The sequence below is a fragment of the Panulirus ornatus genome, chromosome 48, assembly GCF_036320965.1.
Source record: "Panulirus ornatus isolate Po-2019 chromosome 48, ASM3632096v1, whole genome shotgun sequence".
NCBI lineage: Eukaryota > Metazoa > Arthropoda > Malacostraca > Decapoda > Palinuridae > Panulirus > Panulirus ornatus.
This window is the reverse complement of record NC_092271.1, coordinates 5,032,653-5,049,979: the sequence shown is the minus strand read 5'-3', so window position 1 is coordinate 5,049,979 and position 17,327 is coordinate 5,032,653. Positions and strand designations below refer to the sequence as shown.

At 42.0% G+C, this 17,327-nt stretch overlaps 1 protein-coding gene across 1 annotated transcript in view; it reads right to left on the bottom strand.

Annotated features, from left to right (window-relative positions):
- Positions 1-13,668, bottom strand: part of LOC139763963 (uncharacterized) — a 170,053-nt gene extending 156,385 nt beyond the window's left edge. The window contains exon 1 of the mRNA XM_071690444.1: positions 13,481-13,668. The gene's annotated coding sequence lies outside the window, so the exon portion shown is untranslated. The remainder of the gene's footprint in view (positions 1-13,480) is intronic.
- Between the last annotated feature and the right edge of the window lie 3,659 nt (positions 13,669-17,327).

Here is a 17,327-nt window from a genome sequence, read left to right as displayed (position 1 = left end):
GGGTTGTTAGGGAGGTGAATGCAAGATTTTTGGAAAGAGGGGCTAGTATGAAGTCTGTTGGGGATGAGAGAGCTTGGGAAGTGAGTCAGTTGTTGTTCGCTGATGATACAGCGCTTGTGGCTGATTCATGTGAGAAACTGCAGAAGCTGGTGACTGAGTTTGGTAAAGTGTGTGAAAGAAGAAAGTTAAGAGTAAATGTGAATAAGAGCAAGGTTATTAGGTACAGTAGGGTTGAGGGTCAATTCAATTGGGAGGTGAGTTTGAATGGAGAAAAACTGGAGGAAGTGAAGTGTTTTAGATATCTGGGAGTGGATCTGGCAGCGGATGGAACCATGGAAGCGGAAGTGGATCATAGAGTGGGGGAGGGGGCGAAAATTCTAGGGGCCTTGAAGAATGTGTGGAAGTCGAGAACATTATCTCGGAAAGCAAAAATGGGTATGTTTGAAGGAATAGTGGTTCCAACAATGTTGTATGGTTGCGAGGCGTGGACTATGGATAGAGTTGTGCGCAGGAGGATGGATGGGCTGGAAATGAGATGTTTGAGGACAACGTGTGGTGTGAGGTGGTTTGATCGAGTAAGTAACGTAAGGGTAAGAGAGATGTGTGGAAATAAAAAGAGCGTGGTTGAGAGAGCAGAAGAGGGTGTTTTGAAATGGTTTGGTCACATGGAGAGAATGAGTGAGGAAAGATTGACCAAGAGGATATATGTGTCGGAGGTGGAGGGAACGAGGAGAAGAGGGAGACCAAATTGGAGGTGGAAAGATGGAGTGAAAAAGATTTTGTGTGATCGGGGCCTGAACATGCAGGAGGGTGAAAGGAGGGCAAAGAATAGAGTGAATTGGAGCGATGTGGTATACCGGGGTTGACGTGCTGTCAGTGGATTGAATCAAGACATGTGTATGGGGGTGGGTTGGGCCATTTCTTTCGTCTGTTTCCTTGCGCTACCTCGCAAACGCGGGAGACAGCGGAAAAAAAAAAAAAAAAATATATATATATATATATATATATATATATATATATATATATATATATATATATTTTTTTTTTTTTTTTTTTCTTTTTTTTTTTTTTCATACTATTCACCATTTCCCGCAATAGCGAGGTAGCGTTAAGAACAGAGGACTAGGCCTTTGAGGGAATATCTTCACCTGGCCCCCTTCTCTGTTCCTTCTTTTGGAAAATTAAAAAAAAAAACGAGAAGGGAGGATTTCCAGCCCCCCGCTCCCTTCCCTTTTATCGCCTTCTACGACACGCAGGGAATACGAGGGACGTATTCTTTCTCCCCTATCCCCAGGGATAATATATATATATATATATATATATATATATATATATATATATATATATATATATATATATATATATATATATATATATATACATATATATATATATATATATATATATATACATATATATATATATATATATATATATACATATTTTTTTTTTGCTTTGTCGCTGTCTCCCGCGTTTGCGAGGTAGCGCAAGGAAACAGACGAAAGAAATGGCCCAACCCACCCCCATACACATGTATATACATACGTCCACACACGCAAATATACATACATACACAGCTTTCCATGGTTTACCCCAGACGCTTCACATGCCCTGATTCAATCCACTGACAGCACGTCAACCCCGGTATACCACATCGATCCAATTCACTCTATTCCTTGCCCTCCTTTCACCCTCCTGCATGTTCAGGCCCCGATCACACAAAATCTTTTTCACTCCATCTTTCCACCTCCATTTTGGTCTCCCACTTCTCCTCGTTCCCTCCACCTCTGACACATATATCCTCTTGGTCAACCGTTCCTCACTCATTCTCTCCATGTGCCCAAACCATTTCAAAACACCCTCTTCTGCTCTCTGAACCACGCTCTTTTTATTTCCACACATCTCTCTTACCCTTACGTTACTTACTCGATCAAACCACCTCACACCACACATTGTCCTCAAACATCTCATTTCCAGCACATCCATCCTCCTGCGCACAACTCTATCCATAGCCCACGCCACGCAACCATACAACATTGTTGGAACCACTATTCCTTCAAACATACCCATTTTTGCTTTCCGAGATAATGTTCTCGACTTCCACACATTCTTCAAGGCTCCCAGGATTTTCGCCCCCTCCCCCACCCTATGATCCACCGCTTCCATGGTTCCATCCGCTGCCGGATCCACTCCCAGATATCTAAAACACTTTACTCCTCCAGTTTTTCTCCATTCAAACTTACCTCCCAATTGACTTGACCCTCAACCCTACTGTACCTAATAACCTTGCTCTTATTCACATTTACTCTTAACTTTCTTCTTTCACACACTTTACCAAACTCAGTCACCAGCTTCTGCAGTTTCTCACATGAATCAGCCACCAGTGCTGTATCATTTATTTATTTATTTATTTATTTTGCTTTGTCGCTGTCTCCCGCGTTTGCGAGGTCGCGCAAGGAAACAGACGAAAGAAATGGCCCAACCCACCCCCATACACATGTATATACATACACGTCCACACACGCAAATATACATACCCATACATCTCAATGTACACATATATATACACACATAGACATATACATATATACACATGCACACAATTCACACTGTCTGCCTTTATTCACACATGGAATAACATCCCCTCCGCCCCTCATGTGTGCGAGGTAGCGCTAGGAAAACACAACAAAGGCCCCATGCGTTCACACTCAGTCTCTGGCTGTCATGCAATAATGCCCGAAACCACAGCTCCCTTTCCACATCCAAGCCCCACAGAACTTTCCATGGTTTACCCCAGACGCTTTACATGCCCTGATTCAATCCACTGAAAGCACGTCGACCCCAGTATACCACATCGATCCAATTCACTCTACTCCTTGCCCGCCATTCACCCTCCTGCATGTTCAGGCCCCGATCACTCAAAATCTTTTTCACTCCATCTTTCCACCTCCAATTTGGTCTCCCACTTCTCCTCGTTCCCTCCACCTCCGACACATATATCCTCTTGGTCAATCTTTCCTCACTCATTCTCTCCATGTGACCAAACCATTTCAAAACATCCTCTTCTGCTCTCTCAACCACACTCTCTTTATTTCCACACATCTCTCTTACCCTTACATTACTTACTCGATCAAACCACCTCAAACCACATGTTGTCCTCAAACATCTCATTTACAGCACATCCACCCTCCTGCGCACAACTCTATCCATAGCCCACGCCTCGGAATCATACAACATTGTTGGAACCACTATTCCTTCAAACATACCCATTTTTGCTTTCCGAGATAATGTTCTCGACTTCCACACTTTCTTCAAGGCTCCCAGGATTTTCGCCCCGTCCCCCACCCTATGATTCACTTCCGCTTCCATGGTTCCATCCGCTGCCAGATCCACTCCCAGATATCTAAAACACTTTACTTCCTCCAGTTTTTCTCCATTCAAACTTACCTCCCAATTGACTTGACCCTCAACCCTACTGTACCTAATAACCTTGCTCTTATTCACATTTACTCTTAACTTTCTTCTTTCACACACTTTACCAAACTCAGTCACCAGCTTCTGCAGTTTCTCACATGAATCAGCCACCAGGGCTGTATCATCAGCGAACAACAACTGACTCACTTCCCAAGCTCTCTCATCCCCAACAGACTTCACACTTGCCCCTTTCCAAAAATCTTGCATTCACCTCCCTAACAACCCCATCCACAAACAAATTAAACAACCATGGAGACATCACACACCCATGCCCAAAACCTACATTTACTGAGAAACAATCACTTTCCTCTCTTCCAACACGTACACATGCCTTACATTCTCGATAAAAACTTTTCACTACTTCTAACAACTTGCCTCCCACACCATATATTCTTAATATCTTCCACAGAGCATCTCTATGAACTCTATCATATGCCTTCTCCAGATCCATAAATGCTACATGCAAATTCATTTGCTTTTCTAAATATTTTTCACATACATTTTTCAAAGCAAACACCTGATCCACATATCCTCTACCACTTCTGAAACCACACTGCTCTTCCCCAATCTGATGCTCTGTACATGCCTTCACCCTCTCAATCAATACCCTCCTGCATGTTCAAGCCGCGATCACTCAAAATCTTTTTCACTCCATCTTTCCACCTCCAATTTGGTCTCCCACTTCTCCTCGTTCCCTCCGCCTCCGACACATATATCCTCTTGGTCAATCTTTCCTCACTCATTCTCTCAATGTGTCCAAACCATTTCAAAACACCCTCTTCTGCTCTCTCAACCATGCTCTTTTTATTTCCACACATCTCTCTTACCCTTACATTACTTACTCGATCAAACCACCTCACACCACACATTGTCCTTAAACATCTCATTTCCAGCACATCCATCCTCCTGCGCACAACTCTATCCATAGCCCACGCCTCGCAACCATACAACATTGTTGGAACCACTGTTCCTTCAAACACAGCCATTTTTGCTTTCCGAGATAATGTTCTCGACTTCCACACATTCTTCAAGGCTCCCAGGATTTTCGCCCCGTCCCCCACCCTATGATTCACTTCCGCTTCCATGGTTCCATCCGCTGCCAGATCCACTCCCAGATATCTAAAACACTTTGCTTCCTCCAGTCATACATACATTAAATATCCTTACCAACCAGTCAACAATACAGCCACCCTCTTTTATAATAAATTCCACTGCAGTACCATCCAAACCCGCTGCCTTGCCTGCTTTCATCTTCCGCAAAGCTTTTACTACCTCTTCTCTGTTTACCCTGGGGATAGGGGAGAAAGAATACTTCCAACGCATTCCTCACGTGCCGTAGAAGGCAATTAAAGGGGACGGGAGCTGGGGGGCCAGAAACCCTCCCCTCCTTGTATTTTGACTTTCTAAAAGGGTAAACAGAAGAAGGAGTCACGAGGGGAGTGCTCATCCTCCTCGAAGGCTCAGATTGGGGTGTCTAAATGTGTGTCGATGTAACCAAGATGACAAAAAGGGGAGAGACAGGTAGTAAGTTTGAGGAAAGGAACCTGGAGGTTTTGGCTCTGAGTGAAACGCAGCTCAAAAGTAAAGGGGAAGAGTGGCTTGGGAATGTCTTGGAAGTAAAGTCAGGGGTTAATGAGAGGTCAAGAGCAAGGGAAGGAGTAGCATTACTCCTGAAACAGGAGTGGTGGGAGTATGTGATAGTGTGTAAAAAAGTAAACTCTAGATTGATATGGGTAAAAGTGAAAGTAATTGGAGAGAGATGGGTGATTATTGGTGTATATGCACCTGGGCATGAAAAAAAGATCATGAGAGGTAAGTGTCTTGGGAGCAGCTGAGTGAGTGCGTTAGTAGTTTTGATGCAGGAGACCGGGTTATAGTGATGGGTGATTTGAGTGCAAAGGTGAGTAATGTGGCAGTTGAGGGAATAATTGGTGTACATGAGGTGTTCAGTGTTGTAAATGGAAATGGTGAAGAGCTTGCAGATTTATGTGTTGAAAAAGGACTGGTGATTGGGAATACCTGGTTTAAAAAGCGAGATATACATATGTATACGTATGTAAGTAGGAGAGATGGCCAGAGAGCGTTATTGGATTACGTATTAATTGATAGGCGCGCGAAAGAGAAACTTTTGGATGTTAATGTGCTGAGAGGTGCAACTGGAAGGATGTCTGATCATTATCTTGTGGACGTGAAGGTGAAGATTTGTAGAGGTTCTCAGAAAAAAAGAGGAATGTTGGGGTGAAAAGATGGTGTCAGTAAGTAAGCTTGGGAAGGAGACTTGTGTGAGGAAGTACCAGGAGAGATTGAGTACAGAAGGAAAAATGTGAGAACAAAGGACGTAAGGGAAGTGGGGGAGGAATAGGATGTATTTAGGGGAGCAGTGATGGCTTGCGCAAAAGATGCTTATGGCATGAGAAACGTGGGAGGTGGGCAGATTAAAAAGGGTAGTGAGTGGTAGGACGAAGAAGTAAGATTATTAGTGAAAGAGAAGAGAGAGGCATTTGGACGATTTTTTGCAGGGAAATAATGCAAATGAGTGGGAGATGTATAAAAGAAAGAGGCAGGAGGTCAAGAGAAAGGTGCAAGAGGTAAAAAAAAGGGCAAATGAGAGTTGGGGTGAGAGAGAATCATTAAATTTTAGGGGGAATAAAAAGATTTTTGGAAGGAGGTAAATAAAGTGCGTAAGACAAGCGAACAAATGGGAACTTCAGTGAAGGGGGCTAATGGGGAGGTCATAACAAGTAGTGGTGACGTGAGGAGATGGAGTGAGTATTCTGAAGGTTTTGTTGAATGTGTTTGATGATAGAGTTTGGATGATAGTTTTGGATGAGGTGGTGTGCAAAGTGAGAGGGTTCGGGAGAATGATTTAGTAAACAGATAAGAGGTAGTAAAAGCTTTCCGGAAGATGAAAGCCGGCAAGGCAGTGGGTTTGGATGGCATTGTAATGGAATTCACTAAAAATGGGGGTGACTGTATTGTTGACTGGCTGGTAAGGTTATTTAATGTATGTATGACTCATGGTGAGGTGCCTGAGGATTGGTGGAATCGTGCACAGTGCCATTGTACAAAGGCAAAGGGGATAAAAGTGAGTGCTCAAATTGCAGAGGTATAAGTTTGTTGAGTACTCCTGGGAAATTATATGGGAGGGTATTGACTGAGAGGGTGAAGGCATGTACACAGTATCAGATTGGGGAAGAGCAGTATGGTTTCAGAAGTGGTAGAGGATGTGTAGATCAGGTGTTTGCTTTGAAGAATGTATGTGAAAAATACTTAGAATACTTAGAAAAGGAAATGGATTTGTATGTAGCATTTATGGATCTGGAGAAGGCATACGATAGAGTTGATAGAGATGCTCTGTGGAAGGTATTAAGAATACATAGTGTGGGTGGGAAGTTGTTAGAAGCAGTGAAAAGTTTTTATCGAGGATGTAAGGCAGGCGTACGTGTAGGAAGAGAGGAAAGTGATTAATTCTCAGTGAATGTAGGTTTGCGGCAGGGGTGTGTGATGTCTCCATGGTTGTTTAATTTGGTTATGGATGGGGTTGTTAGGGAGGTGATTGCAAGAGTTTTGGAAAGAGGGGCAAGTATGCAGTCTGTTGTGGATGTAAGAGCTTGGGAAGTCAGTCAGTTGTTGTTCGCTGATGATACAGCCCTGGTGGCTGATTCGTGTGAGAAACTGCAGAAGCTGGTGACTGAGTTTGGTAAAGTGTGTGAAAGAAGAAAGCTCAGAGTAAATGTGAATAAGAGCAAGGTTGTTAGGTACAGTAGGGTTGAGGGACAATTCAAGTGGGAGGTAAGTCTGAATGGAGAAAAACTGGAGGAAGTAAAGTGTTTTAGATGTCTGGGAGTGGATTTGGAAGCGGATGGAACCATGGAAGCGGAAGTGAATCATAGGGTTGGGGAGGGGGCGAAAGTTCTGGGAGCCTTGAAGAATGTGTGGAAGTCGAGAACATTATCTCGGAAAGCAAAAATGGGTATGTTTGAAGGAATAGTGGTTCCAACAATGTTATGAGGTTGCGAGGCATGGGCTATAGATAGAGTTGTGCAGAGGAGGGCGGATGTGATAGAAATGAGATGTTTGAGGACAATATGTTGTGTGAAGTGGTTTGATCGAGTAAGTAATAATAAGGTAACAGAGATGCGTGGTAATAAAAAGAGTGTGGTTGAGAGAGCAGAAGAGGATGTTTTGAAATAGTTTGGTCACATGGAGAGAATGAGTGAGGAAAGATTGTCTAAGAGGGTATATGTGTCAGAGGTGGACGAAACGAGAAGTGGGAGACCACATTGGAAGTGGAAAAATGGAGTGAAAAAGATTTTGAGTGATCGGGGCCTGAACATGCAGGAGGGTGAAAGACGTGCAAGGAATAGAGTGGATTGGAACGATGTGGTATACCAGAGTCGACGTGCTGTCAGTGGACTGAACCAGGGCGTGTGAAGCGTCTGGGGTAAACCATGGAAAGTTCTGTGGGGCCTGGATGTGGAAAGGGAGCTGTGGTTTCGGTGCATTATTACATGACAGCTAGAGACTGAGTGTGAACGAATGTGGCCTTTGTTGACTTTTCCTAGCACTACCTCGCGCACATGAGGGGTGAGGGGGTTGTTATTTCATGTGTGGCGGGGTGGCGATGGGAATGAATAAAGGCAGACAGTATGAGTTATGTACATGTGTATATATGTATATGTCTGTGTGTGTATATATAAGTTGATATATATAGGTATGTATATTTGCGTGTGTGGACGTGTATGTATATACATGTGTATGTGGGTGGGTTGGGTCGTTCATTCGTCTGTTTCCTTGCGCTACCTCGTTAACGCAGGAGAGAGCGACAAAGTAAAATAAATAAATAAATATGTATATATATATATATATATATATATATATATATATATATATATATATATATATATATATATATATATATATATATTAGAAAGGACCGCAATTTTGCGCGTGATCAAGATATTCTTATGAGTCCACGGGGAATATGAAACGCGAAAAGTTCCCAAGAGCACTTTTGTGTAATAATCACATCATCAGGGGAGACACAAGAGAGAAATAAACAGTCAGTTGATATACATCGAAGAGACGAAGCTAGGACGCCATTTGGTAAACATGTGATCGTCCAAAACATGCAACGAGCGTTCATAAACTTATCATTTTACAAACTCTATCAACAATAAAGTTATCTAATTTGTATAGACCATTACTAATATTAAGATTATAATTCTTTCTGTATTTAATAATAGAAGATTCAATGATATTTCTCCTGGTAATAGAGTTAGAGTTAATAACTGATATGGCGTTACTCCAGTCAATACAACGATCATAGTTTTTAACATGATTAAACAAGGCATATGATTCTTGTCCCGTTCTTATACTATATTCATTTTGCTTAAGTCTTATAGAAAGATCCTTACCAATCTGACCAACATAAAATTTATGACAGTTTCCTCAAGGCACTTTATAGGTGCATCCAAGAGAATTTTCTGGTGAATTCCTGATTAAGATATTCTTTATAGTATTATTGTTGCTAAAGGCAACATTTACATTAAAGGATTTAAGCAACATGGGAAGCAAAGTGAAATTATTATTAAAAGGGAGAACTGAAAGATTCTTGGTGTCAATGGGAGGTTTGGGCAAACTAACTTTTTTCAGAGATACAGATTCGTCATATTTCTTTCCTTCATACTGGTTTGTTGTTTCTCATGTAGCAAAGTAGTGCTAGGAACAGATGAGGAATGGCCTCATTCACATTAAATCTACGTCATGTATAATGCACCAAAACCAGGGCTCCTTATCCACACCCAAGCCCTACAGACCTTTCAATGGTTTCCCCTTACCACTTCATACTCCCTAGTTTAGCACACTGATAGAATGTTATCCCTATACACAACACTATATCACTACAAATCGCTCTATCCCATACACGCCTCTCACCCTCTTACATGTCCAGGCCCCAGTAACCCAAAGCATCTTCCACTCTACCCTTCTGTCTCCTTCTTAGTCTCTCCCTTCTCCTTGTTCCCTCCACTTCTGACATATACGTTCTCTCAGTCTCTTCCCACTCATACTCTCCAAAATTTCAGACCATTTAAGCACATCCTCTTCAATGCTCTCATTCATCATTCATAACACAATCAACCCTCATCACACCACATTTGAGCATCACACTCGGGCTTTCATTTCCAAAACATTCATCCTCTTACATTCTCTCATATTTAGGCTCTATAACTTACACCTGTACATCGCCAATGGAATCACTATACTAAGAAATACATCCATCTTTGTCCTCACAGACAGTGGCCTATCTTTCCACACACTCCTCAATGCACCCGGACTTTTGCACCCGACCCATCCTATGGATCTCTTCAACTCTCATAGTTTCATCCACTGCCTTACCCACTTACAAGTATGTATGACACTCAACTCCTGATGGTTCTCTCACACTCAGACTCACACTGAAACCAATCTGTCTTGCCCCCTGGCAAAACAGCACCTTGTGTTTACTCAATAATTCTCAACTTCCTCCTTTCACTCACTCTCTCAAACTCGGACACCAAACAAGCTTTAGGGTACTGTGTGTGAGAAGGAACTGAGAGATGATATCTTCCCTAACCTGTCATCAAAATCCTACATTAGGAGAATAGTTATGGAGAGAAACTGTCTGATGGGAAATATGAGAATAGCTTCAAGGATATAGATATGGAATACTTTACAAGCTATTAATATCTTACACAAGGCCAAAACTAAGATATGCTTCTGAGGTTAGGTGACTGCACCTAAAGAAGCTCAACAGATAACAGAGAAGGACCAGAGGAAGGCAACAAAGATAGTACATGATACCACCGATTTTCGGGCAACGGATGGTTCGCCATCCCCGTTAGTCCGGACAAAATTACGTGAGGGAACTTGAAATTACCGAGCAGCCACAGAAGGCGTTGTGTGTAGGGCGCGCTTATTTACATTCTTTACACTACACTTGTTGATGGTGATACCGCAATTCTGTGAGATTCTTAGCTTCTTTTGCTTGAATTCAACCCTAGCTATGGCTTCTAAGACATATGAAAGTGTCAGTCGTTGTGCCAAACATAAACACTAGTCCATATCGATCCAAGATAAAGTAGAACTGTTGAAAAAATGGAACGTGGTGTTTCGGTGAGTAAGTTGTGTAACATCTACAGTATTGGTTCATCATCAGTTTATGATATAAAGAAGCAAAGGTAGAAAATATTGAAATTCTATGAAGACAGCAATTCCAAGAAGCAAATGACGATTAGAAAAACTATGAAAGATGGTAAGAGTACTGAGCACGATCGAGTGATGATGGAATAGTTTCGACAGCGCCGGAGTGATGGAGTGAACTTGTCAGGTAGCATGATAACAGACCAGGTTAAGTAGTTCCATTAAAAACTCAGATTACAATGTGAGCGTTTCTACAATGAAAAATGGCTTCAAAAATTCAAGAAGCGTCATGGAATTTCCATGAATAAAGTGTGTGGAGAAAAGCGGTCTGCTAACCACGAAGGAGCTGCCGAGTGTGTGGACAAATTGGCGAAACTCGTAGCTAACGAGCACCTCAGTCCTGAGCAGGTGTATAATGCAGACGAAACTGCATTACTCTGGAGATGCACACCTAAGAAAACACTAACAACAGAAGACGAAGAAGACTCCATATGATTCAAGCAATCTAAGGACAGACTTACCATCTTACGGTGCTCAAACATTTAGCATTTGTTTAATCTAAATTTCTAGCAGTCCATGGTATGCTTTAGACACATGGGAGATGTATAATTATAAGGTTAGAGGTGTGATGATGATTCATCATTACGTGACCACGGTTGTTCCGGCAAAATGGTTAATCCTGCAAGAGAACCGGAAAATCTGTGATGTACCTTTACCAGAAGTAAGAGAGCTAAGCTGAAGGGAAAATCTGGTGACTAGATTTATCCACCTTGGAACAGAGAAGAGTGAGGGGTGATCTGAGCACAACTTTTAAGCTTTTAAAAGAGATCATGATGTGGACAGTGAACAGTTCTTCAAGAGAAAAAAGGACAGAGCAACCATAAGGCATAGCATGAAATCAAATAAGAAACATGCTGAAAAGGATGTAAAGAAATACTTTTAAAGCATAAGAGTAATCAATGAATGGAATAGAATGAGTGAAATGATTAATGCAGATAGCGTACATATTTTTAAGATGGTGTATGATAGCAGAGAACGTTCAAGAGATGAGGCTTCATAAGCATAAAACGACCTCCCTGCAAGCTTAAATAGGTAATTACCAGCTTCTGCAGTTTCTCGCTCAAGTCTCCCATCAGACCAAAGTCATCCACGAACAACTGAGTCATCTTCCAGACTCCCAACTCCCAAAATACTTTACACCCAACACTCTATCGAAGACCCGTGTATTCATCTCCCTCATCTTCCCACGCATGAAAAGATCAAACATGCTAATGACCACATACCCTTGATATAGACCCACTTTCACCTGCCAAATAGTTTGATGAAAAGAGAGGAAGTAGTAAAAGCCCTACATATAATAAAGTGTGGCAGTTGAATTTTTCAAGAAAGATGTGACAGAGTTGATGATCAGTTAGTCAGGTATGGCCTAAGGTTAGATACCTAAGCACTAGCAGATCATAAACATAGAGCCCCTATGTAAAAGCAAGGATGACAAAAATGAATGCTCACATCACAGAAGTATAAGTCTGCTGAGTATATCTGGTAAGGTAAATGGGAGAACTGTTACAGAGAAGATGGAAACATGCATGGAACATCTGGCTGGGGGAAAGCAGCATGGCTTCAGAAAAAATAGAGGTTTGTGGATCAGGTGTTTGCTTTGAAGAATTTGTGTGAAAAGTAGTTAAAGAGTTAATTGTATATGGGATTTATTGATCTGGAGAAATGATATGACTGGACTGACAGAGAGGCCCTATGAAAAGTGCAGCAAATATCGGAGGTAAATGGAAAATCACTAGCAGTGATGAGGTTGTACCAGCAGAGTAAGGCAAGAGTGTTAGTGAGAAGGGAGGAGGGTGAATGGCCCTTGATGGAGATGGGCCTGCATCCAGAATGTGTGATGTCACTATAATTTTTAATGTTTATGAACAGGGTAGGGATGGAAATGAATGCAAAGGCCACACAGCAAGGAGTAGGTCTACAGCATGTCAAACTTTACTATCAAAAACTACTTAAACATCTGCGTACTTTTTGCATTTATAGTTTTATCACGTAGCTTATTCCACTCATCCACAATTTTGCGGTCAGGGTAAGGCCGTGGAAAGTATCCCTATTTTCATCATGATTCTGTAAGTATACTTTGCATGGCTTTTTCTAGGAATGTATAACCCACGTGAAGGATGGAAGCCTGTACAATGCCTTTTCACATTCTAATCGTGTAATTTCAACTACAAATTTCTCATCCTGAATCACTGAAGAAGCAATCTTTTATCATGTATCCTGAATGAGGTGGATGTGTAGCCAAAGGTCTAGAGAGAACAAATGAAAAGCCCATCGTTATATGACAACCTGACTCTGACACAATGACTTGTATGATGGTTAGTAGCTACAGCTTGTTTCCAGGAAATATGAACAACTGATTGGCCATTTTTAGTCAAATCATGTTCCAACGGTTAACCTTAATAGTTAGACTTGTGGAAGAGGGACAATTACCTGGTTCTGTTAGTTTGGCATACACTTAATTTGCCCAGCTGCAAATTCTGGGAAATCATGAATTGCATGTGATGCCACATTTCATCTTACGTACAAAAGTGAATGACAGGAAATGGGAGACGAGAGAAATTTTCTGAGACTTTGTGGCAAAGAACTTCAGTTGCAACAAGAATGTGAAAAATACACTTAGCTACAAATGAAAGAATGGACAATATCTTGATATATTCCAAAAAATTAAATCCTTATATAACTAAGACAGGTCACTTATCCACAGGACAAGCAAAAACTTGAATTCAAATCAACACTACCAAGCAGATTCTACAACATGACTTACCTAAGCACAAGTCCTTTCAATCCTGTTGGCATTGCTGGTGCAGAATGTGGTCGCAGGTCTGACTTTCTTGAAGGAGAGTCAGCACGAGACTGCCTAAGAAGACTATACGGATCTGGAGGGATAGGCAAGGGACTGCCAAGTTCCGTTCCCTCACTCAGCAGGTACTCCTAAGGATGTCACAAACACCAAATGTGAAAAAATAAAGATTTCAAAAACAGAAAAATCTTTTCTCTTTAAGACAGTGTCCTGCAAGCATGAGAGATTCTCTGGGATATTCTCTAAGAAAATTTGGTCAGGACATTCTGTCAGTATTTCTGGTGAGGAAGTGCTGGCTTGTCCACCCTTTCTCATCCACTCAACCATGGCAGCAGCAACATGATACCAATGAAAAAAACTCTTTAAACCATCGAACACACCCTCCTCCTATCACCCTATGTCAATTCGAGCACAAGAATGCAAACTCTGTGAAAAACTGATTCATAAAACAATCAAACAAAACATCCTACTCTCACTTACAGAGCATGGCTTCAGACTTAAACACTCTACCACCACACTCCACACTGACCTTACAAAACATATCCGAGAAGGATTCAACCAACCACAAACCCCCTTCCTGAACAGACTAGCGGCAATGGGCATCAGCAAAGCTTTTGACACTCCCCTGACACACCCTCACACAAAAAGTATTTAACACAACCCTTCACAACAATAACAAAGAGTGGTTGGCCAATTTTATAGCCGGCCACCATGCCAGAGTTACTCACAATGGCTTCAACTTTACACTGTTTAAACTCTACACTGGAGTTCCCCAAAAAGCATTTCCTTCTCTAGCTCTCTTCAGTCTCTTCTTATATTATCTATCTATATCCATGGGGATAGGTGAGAAAGAATACTTCCCACGCATTCCCCATGTGTCATTGAAGGTGACTAAAGGGGACAGGAGCGGGGGTCTGGAAACCCCCTCCCTCTCTCCTTGTATCTAAATTTCTAAAAGGAGGAAACAGAAGAAAGAGTCAAGCGGGGAGTGCTCATTCCCCTCGAAGGCTCAGATTGCGGTGTGTGAATGTGTGTGGATGTAACCAAGATGAGAAAAAAGGAGAGACAGGTAGTATGTGTGAGGAAAGGAACCTGAATGTTTTGGCTCTGAGTGAAACAAAGCTCAAGAGTAAAGGAGAAGAGTGGTTTGGGAATGTCTTGGGAGGAAAGTCAGGGGTTGGTGAGAGGAGAAGAGCAAAGGAAGGCGTAGCACTACTCCTGAAGCACGAGTTGTGGGAGTATGTGATGGAGTGTAAGAAAGTAAATTCTAGACTGATATGGGTAAAACTGAAAGTGGATGGAGAGAGATGGGTGATTATTGGTGCAAATGCACCTGGTCATGGAAAGAAAGATCATGAAAGGCAAATGTTTTGGGAGCAGCTGCGTGAGTGTGTTAGCAGCTTTGATGCACGAGAGCAGGTTATAGTGATGGTTGATTTGAATGCAAAGGTGAACAATGGTGATAAACTTGTGCATCTGTGTGTTTAAGAAGAGAGATATACATGAGTATATGTATGTGAGTAGGAGAGAAGGTCAAAGGGCGCTATTAGATTACGTGTCAATTGATAGGCTTGTAAAAGAGAGACTTTTGGATGTTAATGTGCTGAGAGGGGCAGCTGGAGGGATGTCTGATCACTGTCTTGTGGAGGCAAAGGTGAAGATTTGTAGAGGTTTCCAGAAAAGGAGAGAGAATGTTGGGGGTAAGAGAGTGGTGAAAGTAAGTGAGTTTGGGAAGGACACTTGAGTGAGGAAGCATCAGGAGAGATTGAGAGTAGAATGGCAAAAAAATAGAGCAAACGACATGAAGGGAGTGGGGGAGGAATGGGATGTATTTAGGGAAGCAGTGATGGCTCACACAAAAGATACATGTGGCATGAGAACAGTCGGAGGTGGACAGATTAGAGAGGGTAGTGAGTGGTGGGATGAAGAAGTAAGGTTGTTAGTGAAAGAGAAGAGAGAGGCGTTTGAGTGAGTTTTGCAGGGAAGCAGTGCAAATGACTGGGAGATGTATAAAAGAAAGCAGCAGGAGGTCAAGAGAAAGGTGCAAGAGGTGAAAATGAGGGCAAATGAGAGTTGGAGTGAGAGAGTATCATTAATTTCCAGGGAGAATAAAAAGTTGTTTTGGAAGGAGGTAAATAAAGTGTGTAAGACAAGAGAACATATGGGAACATCAGTGAAGGAGGCTAATGGGGAGGTGATAACAAGTAGCGGTGATGTGAGAAGGAAATGGTGTGAGTATTTTGAAGGTTTGTTAGATATGTTTCATGATAGAATGGCAGATATACGGTGGTTTGGTCAGGGTGGTGTGCGAAGTGAGAAGGTCAGGGAGAATGGTTTGGTAAACAGAGAAAGATAGCGAAAGCTTTGCGGAAGATGAAAGCCGGTAAGGCAGCGGGATTGGATGGTACTGCAGTGGAATCTATTAAACAAGGGGGTGACTGTGTTGTTGATTGGTTGATAAGGATATTCTGTGTGTGTATGTATCACGATGAAGTACCTGAGGATTGGTGGAATGCATGCATAGTGCCATTGTACAAAGGCAAAGGGGATAAAAGTGAGTGTTCAAATTACAGAGGCATAAGTTTGTTGAGTATTCCTGGGAAATTATATGGGAGGGTATTGATTGTGAGGGTAAAGGCATGTACAGACCATCAGATTGGGAAACAGCAATGTGGTCTCAAAAGTGGTAGAGGATGTGTGGATCAGGTGTTTGTTTGAAAATTGTGTGTGAGACATACTTGGAAAATCAGACGGTTTTGTGTGTAGCATTTATGGACCTGGAAAAGGCACATGATAGGGTTGATAGAGATGCTTTGTGGAAGGCTTTAAGAGTATATGGTGTGGAAGGTAAGTTGCTAGAAGCAGTGGAAAGTTTTTACCAAGGATGTAAGGCATTGTGTACGAGTAGGAAGTGAGGAGAGTGATTTGTTCTCAGTGAATGTCGGTTTGCAGCAGGGGTGCATGATGTCCCCATGGCTGTTTAATTTGTTTATGGATGGGGTGGTTAGGGAGGTGAATGCAAGAGTTTTGGAGAGAGGGGCGAGTATGCAGTCTGTTGTAGATGAGAGGGCCCGGGAAGTGAATCAGTTGTTGTTCGCTGATGATACAGTGTTGGTGGCTGATTTGGGTGAGAAACTGCAGAGGTTGGTGACTGAGTTTGGTAAAGTATGTGAAAGGAGAAAGTTGAGAGTAAATATGAATAAGAACAAGCTTACTAGGTCCAGTAGGATTGAGGGTCAAATTAATTGGAAAGTAAGTTTGAATGGAGAAAAACTGGAGGAAGTGAAGTGTTTTAGATATCTGAGAGTGGACTTAGCAGCAAATGGAACCATGTAAGCAGAAGTGAGTCACAGGGTGAGGGAGGGGACGAAGGTTCTGGGATCATTGAAGGATGTGTGGCATGTAAGAACATTATCTCAGAAGGCAAAAATGGTTATGTTTGAAGGAATAGTGGTTCCAACACTGTTATGTGGTTGTGAGCCATGTGCTGTACGGAGGAGGGTGAATGTGTTGGAAATGAAATGTTTGAGGACAATATGTGGTGTGAGGTGGTTTGATCGAGTAAGTAATGAAAAGGTAAGAGAGATGTGTGGTAATAAAAAGAGTGTGGTTGAGAGAGCAGAAGAGGGTGTGTTGAAATGGTTTGGATACATGGAGAGAATGAGTGGAGGGAGTAAGGAGAAAAGGTAAGAGAGATGTGTGGTAATAAAAAGAGTGTGGTTGAGAGAGCAGAAGAGGGTGTGTTGAAATGGTTTGGATACATGGAGAGAATGAGTGGAGGGAGTAAGGAGAAGTGAGAGACCAAGCTGAA